The sequence below is a fragment of the Oncorhynchus masou genome, chromosome 6 (genome assembly GCF_036934945.1).
Source record: "Oncorhynchus masou masou isolate Uvic2021 chromosome 6, UVic_Omas_1.1, whole genome shotgun sequence".
Lineage (NCBI taxonomy): Eukaryota > Metazoa > Chordata > Actinopteri > Salmoniformes > Salmonidae > Oncorhynchus > Oncorhynchus masou.
The window spans coordinates 28,432,646-28,444,316 of NC_088217.1; positions in this window are offsets into that span (position 1 = coordinate 28,432,646).

Genomic DNA, 11,671 nt, shown 5'->3' on the forward strand with positions numbered 1-11,671 from the left:
GTTCTTAGCGCTTTGGGAGGAGGACACAATGGAGTTGTCAACCGTGATGGCGAGATCATGGAACGGGCAGTCCTTCCCCGGGAGGAAGAGCAGCTCCGTCTTGCCGAGGTTCAGCTTGAGGTGGTGATCCGTCATCCACACTGATATGTCTGCCAGACATGCAGAGATGCGATTCGCCACCTGGTCATCAGAAGGGGGAAAGGAGAAGATTAATTGTGTGTCGTCTGCATAGCAATGATAGGAGAGACCATGTGAGGTTATGACAGAGCCAAGTGACTTGGTGTATAGCGAGAATAGGAGAGGGCCGAGAACAGAGCCCTGGGGGACACCAGTGGTGAGAGCGCGTGGTGAGGAGACAGATTCTCGCCACGCCACCTGGTAGGAGCGACCTGTCAGGTAGGACGCAATACAAGCGTGGGCCGCGCCGGAGATGCCCAACTCGGAGAGGGTGGAGAGGAGGATCTGATGGTTCACAGTATCGAAGGCAGCCGATAGGTCTAGAAGGATGAGAGCAGAGGAGAGAGAGTTAGCTTTAGCAGTGCGGAGCGCCTCCGTGATACAGAGAAGAGCAGTCTCAGTTGAATGACTAGTCTTGAAACCTGACTGATTTGGATCAAGAAGGTCATTCTGAGAGAGATAGCGGGAGAGCTGGCCAAGGACGGCACGTTCAAGAGTTTTGGAGAGAAAAGAAAGAAGGGATACTGGTCTGTAGTTGTTGACATCGGAGGGATCGAGTGTAGGTTTTTTCAGAAGGGGTGCAACTCTCGCTCTCTTGAAGACGGAAGGGACGTAGCCAGCGGTCAGGGATGAGTTGATGAGCGAGGTGAGGTAAGGGAGAAGGTCTCCGGAAATGGTCTGGAGAAGAGAGGAGGGGATAGGGTCAAGTGGGCAGGTTGTTGGGCGGCCGGCCGTCACAAGAAGCGAGATTTCATCTGGAGAGAGGGGGAGAAAGAGGTCAGAGCACAGGGTAGGGCAGTGTGAGCAGAACCAGCGGTGTCGTTTGACTTAGCAAACGAGGATCGGATGTCGTCGACCTTCTTTTCAAAATGGTTGACGAAGTCATCTGCAGAGAGGGAGGAGGGGGGGGGATGAGGATTCAGGAGGGAGGAGAAGGTGGCAAAGAGCTTCCTAGGGTTAGAGGCAGATGCTTGGAATTTAGAGTGGTAGAAAGTGGCTTTAGCAGCAGAGACAGAGGAGGAAAATGTAGAGAGGAGGGAGTGAAAGGATGCCAGGTCCGCAGGGAGGCGAGTTTTCTTCCATTTCCGCTCGGCTGCCCGGAGCCCTGTTCTGTGAGCTCGCAATGAGTCGTCGAGCCACGGAGCGGGAGGGAGGACCGAGCCGGCCTGGAGGATAGGGGACATAGAGAGTCAAAGGATGCAGAAAGGGAAGAGAGGAGGGTTGAGGAGGCAGAATCAGGAGATAGGTTGGAGAAGGTTTGAGCAGAGGGAAGAGATGATAGGATGGAAGAGGAGAGAGTAGCGGGGAGAGAGAGCGAAGGTTGGGACGGCGCGATACCATCCGAGTAGGGGCAGTGTGGGAAGTGTTGGATGAGAGCGAGAGGAAAAGGATACAAGGTAGTGGTCGGAGACTTGGAGGGGAGTTGCAATGAGGTTAGTGGAAGAACAGCATCTAGTAAAGATGAGGTCGAGCGTATTGCCTGCCTTGTGAGTAGGGGGAAGGTGAGAGGGTGAGGTCAAAAGAGGAGAGGAGTGGAAAGAAGGAGGCAGAGAGGAATGAGTCAAAGGTAGACGTGGGGAGGTTAAAGTCGCCCAGGACTGTGAGAGGTGAGCCGTCCTCAGGAAAGGAGCTTATCAAGGCATCAAGCTCATTGATGAACTCTCCGAGGAACCTGGAGGGCGATAAATGATAAGGATGTTAAGCTTGAAAGGGCTGGTAACTGTGACAGCATGGAATTCAAAGGAGGCGATAGACAGATGGGTAAGGGGAGAAAGAGAGAATGACCACTTGGGAGAGATGAGGATCCCGGTGCCACCACCCCGCTGACCAGAAGCTCTCGGGGTGTGCGAGAACACGTGGGCGGACGAAGAGAGAGCAGTAGGAGTAGCAGTGTTATCTGTGGTGATCCATGTTTCCGTCAGTGCCAAGAAGTCGAGGACTGGAGGGAGGCATAGGCTGAGATGAACTCTGCCTTGTTGGCCGCAGATCGGCAGTTCCAGAGGCTACCGGAGACCTGGAACTCCACGTGGGTCGTGCGCGCTGGGACCACCAGATTAGGGTGGCCGCGGCCACGCGGTGTGGAGCGTTTGTATGGTCTGTGCAGAGAGGAGAGAACAGGGATAGATAGACACATAGTTGACAGGCTACAGAAGAGGCTACGCTAATGCAAAGGAGATTGGAATGACAAGTGGACTACACGTCTCGAACGTTCAGAAAGTTAAGCTTACGTAGCAAGAATCTTATTGACTAAAATGATTGAAATGATACAGTACTGCTGGAGTAGGCTAGCTGGCAGTGGCTGCGTTGTTGACACTACACTAATCAAGTCGTTCCGTTGAGTGAATAGTTTCTACAGTGCTGCTATTCGGGGGCTAGCTGGCTAGCTAGCAGTGTTGATTACGTTACGTTACGTTAAAAGAACGACAATAGCTGGCTAGCTAACCTAGAAAATCGCTCTAGACTACACAATTGTCTTTGATACAAAGACGGCTATGTAGCTAGCTAGCTACGATCAAACAAATCAAACCGTTGTGCTGTAATGAAGTGAAATGAAAATGTGATACTACCTGTGGAGCGAAGCGGAATGTAGACCGGGTTGTTGAAGTTCTATTCGGTAGACGTTGGCTAGCTGTTGGCTAGCTAGCTAGCAGTATCTCCTACGTTAAGGACGACAAATAGCTGGCTAGCTAACCTCGGTAAATTAAGATAATCACTCTAAGTCTACACACTCTAAACTACACAATTATCTTGGATACGAAGACAGCAAAGACAACTATGTAGCTAGGTAACACTACACTAATCAAGTCGTTCAGTTGAGTGTAATAGTTTCTACAGTGCTGGTAGACGGTGGACGTTAGCTAGCTGCTAGGCAGATAGCAGTGTAGACTACGTTAGGACGACGAAATACGATAATTACGCAATTATCTTTGATACAAAGACGGCTATGTAGCTAGCTAAGGAGAGATTGCTAAGATTAGACAAATCAAACCGTTGTACTATAATGAAATGTAATGAAAAGTTATACTACCTGCGGACCGAAGTGTAGATGCGACCGCTCGCTCAAACCGCTCGCTCATTTCAATATTATCGCTTGCACAGTGCTCCTTGGGATGTTTAAAGCTTGGGAAATCGTTTTGTATCCAAATCCGGCTTTAAACTTCTTCACAACAGTATCTCGGACCTGCCTGGTGTGTTCCTTGTTCTTCATGATGCTCTCTGCGCTTTTAACGGACCTCTGAGACTATCACAGTGCAGGTGCATTTATACGGAGACTTGATTACACACAGGTGGATTGTATTTATCATCATTAGTCATTTAGGTCAACATTGGATCATTCAGAGATCCTCACTGAACTTCTGGAGAGAGTTTGCTGCACTGAAAGTAAAGGGGCTGAATATTTTTGCACGCCCAATTTTTCAGTTTTTGATTTGTTAAAAAAGTTTGAAATATCCAATAAATGTCGTTCCACTTCATGATTGTGTCCCACTTGTTGTTGATTCTTCACAAAAAAATACAGTTTTATATCTTTATGTTTGAAGCCTGAAATGTAGCAAAAGGTCGCAAAGTTCAAGGGGGCCAAATACCTTTGCAAGGCACTGTATGTCTAATACTAGTCTGACATTGTTAGAAATATGTCTGTTCCTCATGAAGCCAGACTGTGTTTCATCAATGATTGCATCCAGGACCTCTTTAATTATTTTTGCAAGTAGTAAGACTAATATCTTATAGTCATTATTAAGAAGACAAATTGGACGGCAGTTATCAATGAGCAGCACTTCTGACTCATTGTAGGAGGGAGAACATTGTTTTTAATACTCTCTAAAAAAGACTTCCAATAGGAAGGGAGCTACTTGTTCAGAAAATAATTTGTACAATTCTGATGTAATTCCATCAACACCTGGTGATTTATTGTTCTTTAGATGTTTGATAGACTCTATAATCTCTTCAACTTTGATGGGTTCATCACACTGTTTAGATTCTATATCACTGATAGAGTGAACATTATTCAGTGAGTTAAAAACATATTTGTGGATTCCTGACAGTATGTAGAGAGCGATTAATTTTTTTGGTCCATATGTAATAACACCATCAATGTTTAACTTATGGATAGTGTTATTTTTAGAGTGAAATTTCTCAAGTTTAAAGAAATAGGATGAATTCTGTTCTCCCTCCTCAATCCATTTTTTCCTAGATCTAATAAAGGCTCCTTCTGCTTTTAATTTATATATCTTATCCAGTTTATTTAGTAATTCTATTAGTTCCATCTTCTCATCCCCCGAGAGGTTGGCTGGGGACCTCTGAGAAAGGGAAGATATCTTAATGATCACCTTTTCCTCCTCAGCTCTTCTGGTTTTAGCAAGGTTACTACCATAATTTCTAAGGTATTTGAACACCTCAAATTTAAAGAGCTCCCAGTTCTTGCAATAAGATTTTTCTTCACAAGCCCTTTCCCAAAAGTGTGAGAGCAGATTTCTAACCTCAAACTTAACTATATCATTATTTAATAATGAGCTATTTAGCTTCCAGTATGATGCTCTACCAAGGTAAATATTAGGGGGTAAATATTTTGATATCAATGTAAATAGCCTTATGGTCTGTGAGGGGAGTAGTACAAATATTTGTAGTAACACACTCACTATCAATACATTTGGATATAAGCCAAAAATCTATTCTGGATTGTCTGGAGCCTGTTTTGTTACTCCAAGTGAATGATCTGTTGGCAGGAAACCTTTCTCTCCATATATCAGTAAGATCCAACTTTTCCATAAAAAGTATTAAACCCGAATTCTGATTGGTTGGCCTACCTGGGGTCCATCTATCAGTTGAATTATCTATAGTAATGTTAAAGTCCCCTCCTATCAATAATAACGATTTGGGAAATTTATTTAACCAATGAAGTATATGTTTCTCTATAGATTCAAGCAACTCATCATTCTCATGTTTGGTGTTGTACCCGTAGAAGTTTACAGTAATGAGCGTAATGTCACAACTGATCACAAGACAAATAAAGTGACCAAAGGGGTCACATTCCGACTGTAGAATATTACCACCAAAGGTATTTTCATTGTAGTGACACCAGCAGAGCATTCAGATCCATGGGAAAGCCAAATATCGTTGCCCCACTGTGACCTCCAGAAGTTGGCATCAGCTGAAATTGAGTGAGACTTGAAAAAAGCAAAAATCGGTTCAAAATTGTTTAGCAAATAAAAATAAGGCCTTGCACTTCACATTGTTTCGTAACCCCCTAGCATTAAGAGATACTACAGACAAAGACAAAACAACAAAGATTATATAAAAGTATAAACTGTAGTAGGATGAGTCAAAGACGTAGGAGCAGTGAACGTAAACGATAAGGAACCGAGATCTGCACCATTTCTGTCAATTTAAAGTGAAAATAGCTTATTCCATAACCTTTGAGCTAGACGTTATCCGGCTTTGAAATTCAACTCAACTGAAAATTATGTTCAAGACCAAACCAAGGGTTCTTGTAGAAAGAGAGACTAAAAACCCTCTTTAGTGTAATTAGGAACTATTCTGAGAAATAAAATAACAAATAATAATTTAAATAAAAGGGTACCTACTATGTTAAGTGCATATGAAAACTGATCATAAAATAATTGAATAAAAAATGTTTTACATATAAACGTTCCTAAGACCTTTTTTGGAAATAAGTATTAATAACTAAATAGAACAATAACCGTGTAAAGTCAGAGCAGACCTGTATGCCCTTTAAAACAGTATCTTAGTTACTGTATACATAAAACATAAATTCAGCTTTCAATCTTCTTCGTAAGTTTGTAAACAAAATAGGTCTTCTGGTCATACAAGAACAAACTAATAAATTGAAATACCTGAGTATTCCTGAAAAATAGTCACCTGATACTTGTTAGGTAAACAACATAAGGAAAATGAGAATACCATGGCTGAAACCATCAACCTGTTCCTTCTAGTAAGATTTTAGGGAGGAATATGGATTTCTGAACCGTTGATGAAGCCTCGTCCTCCGATGAAATAAGCAGCCTTTCCCTCATTTCGTGCTTTCTTGATCGTTGGCCACAACTTGTTCCTTCTTTCTATGTTCTCCGGGCTGAGATGCTCGGCGAAAGGCATACCATGGTTCTGAAGGAAGGCGTTCTTCCTAGCAGCTTTCCAGTGAAGAGGATGATGATACCCCTTGGTCTTGAATCGTTTTGCTGTTGCTTCTTGCTGAGGTGATGCACAACGTCGATGGTATCACCAACTTTGTTCTTCTCTGCAGGCAAAACTTCTTGGCAGATACGGATAGCCTCTCCTCGCACATCTTCATTCTCCACCTCTGGCAAGACGTAGAGTCTCAGGTTCCATCTTCTTGTGTATTGTTCCAGATCAGCGAGACATTGTTATTCATTGTTATTCTTTTCCACCCTTTCCACCCTTTTTTTCAACTTTTGCCACTCTTGTTTTCACATCCTTGATTTCACCACATGCAAACTCCACAGTCTTTTTCAAGCCTTCGATAACCATGGTGTTCGCGCCAACCATTTTCTCAATGGCGTCACACCTGGAGTTGATGAGTAAGGAGAGGGTAGCCACGATGTCAGAGTTCATGTTGGGTTTTTTGGAGGATGGAGGTTTTCACGGAGTAACCGGTAAAGAGGGGAATTCGTCATCTTCAACAGCATTCGAAAGCATGATATTATCCATAGGCCAAGCGTAGTTATGGCAGTTGTCTATCAGTACGTTTCTCTCTTGTTGATTAGCAATAGAACGGCTAACTTCTTTCTTTCTTTTTTTGTCACGACTTTGCATGGACATGCTGAAATAAATGATCCAATTATTATTCCAGTCACAGGAAAGGTCTTGTATCTTGAACAAATAAAAATAGTAATGATTGTAAACTTGTTTCGTTTTTTTCACAATCTTTCTGTAGTTTGGTACGGAGCTCGGTAAAAAAGCGTCTGTTCAAGCCGTCATTTTGGCACCACCAATTGCCCTCCACATTGTTACAACATTTGAGAGGAGCACTGGGATACTGTATGGAGCTCAATTTGGCCTCTGCGTGTCTCCGTAGGCTCCTCGAACGCATCACACCATCCATACAGCATCGCCGACCACATTTTCGGATCAAACATAAATTGTCTCTTATACTGGACCTCCCACCCCCAACTACCGTCAACCAATCATGTCAATGCGGAGCTATACTGAGCCCTCCGCATTGTTACAAAATTTGAGAGGCGCACGGTGATGCAGTAAGGAGCTTGATTTGGCCTCTGCATGCCTCCACCGACTTCGCATTGCACCCTCCATAAGAAGCCTCAGACCACTTTTTCAGCTCAAGCATAACAAAAAATGCAAAGTCGAAGGTTGCGAGTTCGAATGTCATCACTGACAACTTTAACATTGAACTAATTAACAACTTTTCAACTACTTTAGTTACATTGCAACTACTTAGCATGTTAGCTAACCCTTCCCCTAACCTTAACCCTTTTAGCTAACACTTCCCCTAACCTTAACCTAACTCCTAAACTTAACCCTAATTAAAAGTCCCAACATTCAACCTTCAATTGTCCATTTCACTGTCAGTGTTCCTTTTCTTTCCCTGTTGGTTTTCTTTTTGACTGGTATCTGACGGCTCTATTCACAGGTTGTCCCGGTAACTTTTGGTGACTCTGTAGACCTAGGGGTTTTTGGTGTGGTTGGAGGATCACCAATGTGGTTTGCTTCCAACTCTGGCTCTGGGGTAGCAGATGGCAGACATTCCACTATAACATCAGACTCGCCTTGTGGGGTTTCCATTGTGTGGTGTCTGTCCTCAGGAGCAGCTTGGAGGTGTCTCCGGTTTCTCCTGAACTCGCCATGCTCAGTATCCACAATGTATGATCTGGCCTGTTCAGCTTGACCTTTCACGGTTGCTGTGGTCATCCAGCCTTAGTCTTGGTCGAGCTTCACGAGCACGGAGTCACCCAGCGGTAACGGTGGCAGGGGTCTGGCTCCGTGACGCCTGTTTTAGTAGGTCCTGTAGGATGCTTTTGCCTCAGTGTCTTGCTTGGCAACCATCTTCAAGTCTGCCCACCTAGGTTATAGGTTCTTCGCTAGGTTTGGACGCGTTGTCCATAACTGACAACCCATGAGTAGCTGTGCTGGGCTACAGCCTGTAGCCGCAACCGGTGTCGCTATGTAGGTAAGAAGAGCGAGAAAGGGATCTTCTCGCTTTAAGATTTTCTTAGCAGTCTGGACAGCTCTCTCAGCTTCTCCATTAGCTTGTGGGAAGTGAGGGCTGGAGGTCACGTGGTCGAAGTCATACTCTTCCTTGAAGAACTGGAATTCGGAAGATGTGAACTGCCTTGTGTTATTGGACGCCAAGACCTCAGCTATTCCTAAATGCAGGAACATGCTCTTCAGCTTCCTGATCACTCTTTTGCTTGATGTATCTGGCATGTGTACCACTTCTATGAATCTTGAGAAGTAATCATCAACAACCAGGTACTGCTGTCTGTCAACCTCACAGAGGCTGGCTGCAATGCGTTTCCAAGGTCTGTCTGGCAACTCGGTCGTCATCAACGGTTCTTTGCGTTGGCTTGGTAGCCTGACACTGCTTGCACTGGCTCACTTTGTCATTTATGTCCATGCTGATTCCTGGCCACCACACAAAGTCGAGCATGTTCTCTGTTCTTTGTGAAGCCCTGGTGACCCTTGTGGATCTTGCTGAGAATCTCGCTTCTCAGGACCTTTGGAATCACGATTCTATCTCCGTGCAGCAGTAGCCCATCTGATTCACTTGGGAACCCTTGCTAGCTAAAGTAGGTCTTGATTGTCTCAGGAACTGTTTTGATGTGCTTTGGCTCTCCATGCCTTGTGTACTTCAGTGCTGCCTGTATTTCCTCATCTTCACTGTTTGCTTGCGCAATCTGGTGAAGCTTCAAAGGCTGCGACCTCTTCTTCCAGGTCTGAGCTCTCTAGGAGGACCGACGGGTTTCTTGAGATTGTGTCAGGAAAGAGCAGCGTTTTGCCTGGGGTATATTTAGCTTTGGGGCTGAACCTCATCATTCTGATAAGCAACCGCTGGCAGCGCAGAGGGACCTCATCCAGGTTTTTGTAGTTAAACAACGCCACCAACGGTTGAGGTCTATTAGCAGTTTGAAAGACTCCAGGCCGCACAGGTAACATGAGAACTTCTCACAAGCCCAAACTGATGCCAAGCACTACCTCTATATCTGGACATGTCTTCTCTCAGCAGAAGAGAGGGTACGTGAGCAGAAGGCTACAGGCAGCATTTTCCATTCATGCTCTTGTAACAGTACTCCTTCAATGCCATAACTACAGGCAACGTTCTGTGGTTTTTCCAGTTTATCAATATTTGAATATTTCTTAGTGTTTTAGAATGAGTTGCTTATTAGCAGTGCTTGACTTGAAATGAAATAGGTACCGATACTCAATTTGGGTGCTGGTACTGTTTATATTTAGGTGCAGGAGCTCCACAACACTTTAGAGCTAATATTCTATAAGAGGAACAGGAGCTGAAGCAGTAGAACATTTGAGGTGCCGGTACTCCGCTCCGGTCAGAGTTCCTGCCCAAGTCAAGCACGGCTTATTAGGCTATAAATTAATGTCCCTCATCTCTGATTCTCCGCTAGGTGTGCAGTATCATGTGTGCCTATAGGCTACTTAGTGTGGTCTCAATCAAATGAGCCATAGCCTATAGGGAGTGTGGCAGGGTAGCCTAGTGGTTAGAGTGTTGGACTAGTAAACACAAGGTTGCAAGTTCAAATCCCAGAGCTGACAAGGTACAAATCTGTTGTTCTGCCCCTGAACAGGCAGTTAACCCACTGTTCCTAGGCAGTCATTGAAAATAAGAATTTGTTCTTGACTGACTTGCCAAGTAAAATAAATAAAAAATAGGCTATAGGCTACAAAGAGCGTGCTCGGAGAAGCACATAGCAAAGTTATATTTCTAACAGCTGCTGGGATGGTATAAATACAACGAGGCTGCATTACACACTGCAATGGATTTTCCAACCCTTATCCCTGGCCTGCTCTGCTCTTGCTGATAAAAACATGTTTTATTGTGCTGCCTAACCAATGTCTGTGCTGTCTAGGCCTAAGGTGACAATTTGTATTTGTATTTATTATGGATCCCCATTAGCTGTTGTTAAGGCAGTGTGTATAGTGCATATGTTATCATGTGTGTGTATACATGTGTCTGTGCCTATGTTTGTGTTGCTTCACAGTTCCATAAAGTGTATTTGTATCTGTTTTTTAAATTTGATTATACTGTTTGCATCAGTTACCTGATGTGGAATAGAGTTCCATGTAGTCAAGGGTCTATGTAGTACTGTCTGTTCTGGACTTTGGGACTGTGAAGAGACCTCTGGTGGCATGTCTTGTGGGGTATGCATGGGTGTCTGAGCTGTGTGCTAGTCATTTAAACAGACAGCTTGGTGCTTTCAACATGTCAATGCCTCTCACAAATACAAGTAGAGATGAAGTCAAACTCTCCTCCACTTTGAGCCAGGAGATATTTACATTATTAATGTTTACTCTCTGCCCTGCCCTGTTCTGAGCCAATGGCAATTTTCCTAAGTCCCTCTTTGAGGCACCTGACCACATGACTAAATAGTAGTCCAGGTGTGACAAAACTAGAGCCTGTAGGACCTGCCTTGTTGATAGTGCTGTTAAGAAGGTAGAGCAGCACTTTATTATGGACAAACGTCTTCCCATCTTAGCTACTGTTGTATCAATATGTTTTGACCATGACAGTTTACAATCCAGGGTTATTCCAAGCAGTTAAGTCACCTCAATTTGCTCAATTTCCATGATTTATTACAGGATTTAGTTGACGTTTAGGGTTTAGGGAATGATTTGTCCCAAATACAATGCTTTTAGTTTTTGAAATATTTAGGAATCATACTCTTAGCCACCCATTCTGAAACTAACTGCAGCTCTTTGTTAAGTGTTGCAGTCATTTCAGTCGCTGAGGTGTATAGTGCTGAGTCATCCGCATACATAGACACACTGGCTTTACTCAAAGCCAGGCATGTCGTTAGTAAAAATTGAAAAAATTAAGAGGCCTAGACAGCTGCCCTGGGAATTCCTGATTCTATCTGGATTATGTTGGAGAGGCTTCCATTAAAGAACACCCTCTGTGTTCTGTTAGACAGGTAACTCTTTATCCACAATATAGCAGTGGGTGTACAGTCATAACACCTACAGTACCAGTCAAAAGTTTGGACACACCTACTCATTCCAGGGTTTTTCTTTATTTTTATTATTTTCTACATTGTAGAATAATAGTGAAGACATCAAAACTATGAAATAACACATATGGAATCATGTAGTAACCAAAAAAGTTTTAAACAAATCAAAATATTTTATATTTGAGATTCTTCAAAGTAGCCACCCTTTGCCTTGCTGACAGCTTTGCACACTCTTGGTATTCTCTTAACCAGTTTCACCTGGAATGCTGCTTCTCCTTCTCCGGTCCAACTCATTTCAAACCATCTCAATTGGGTTGAGG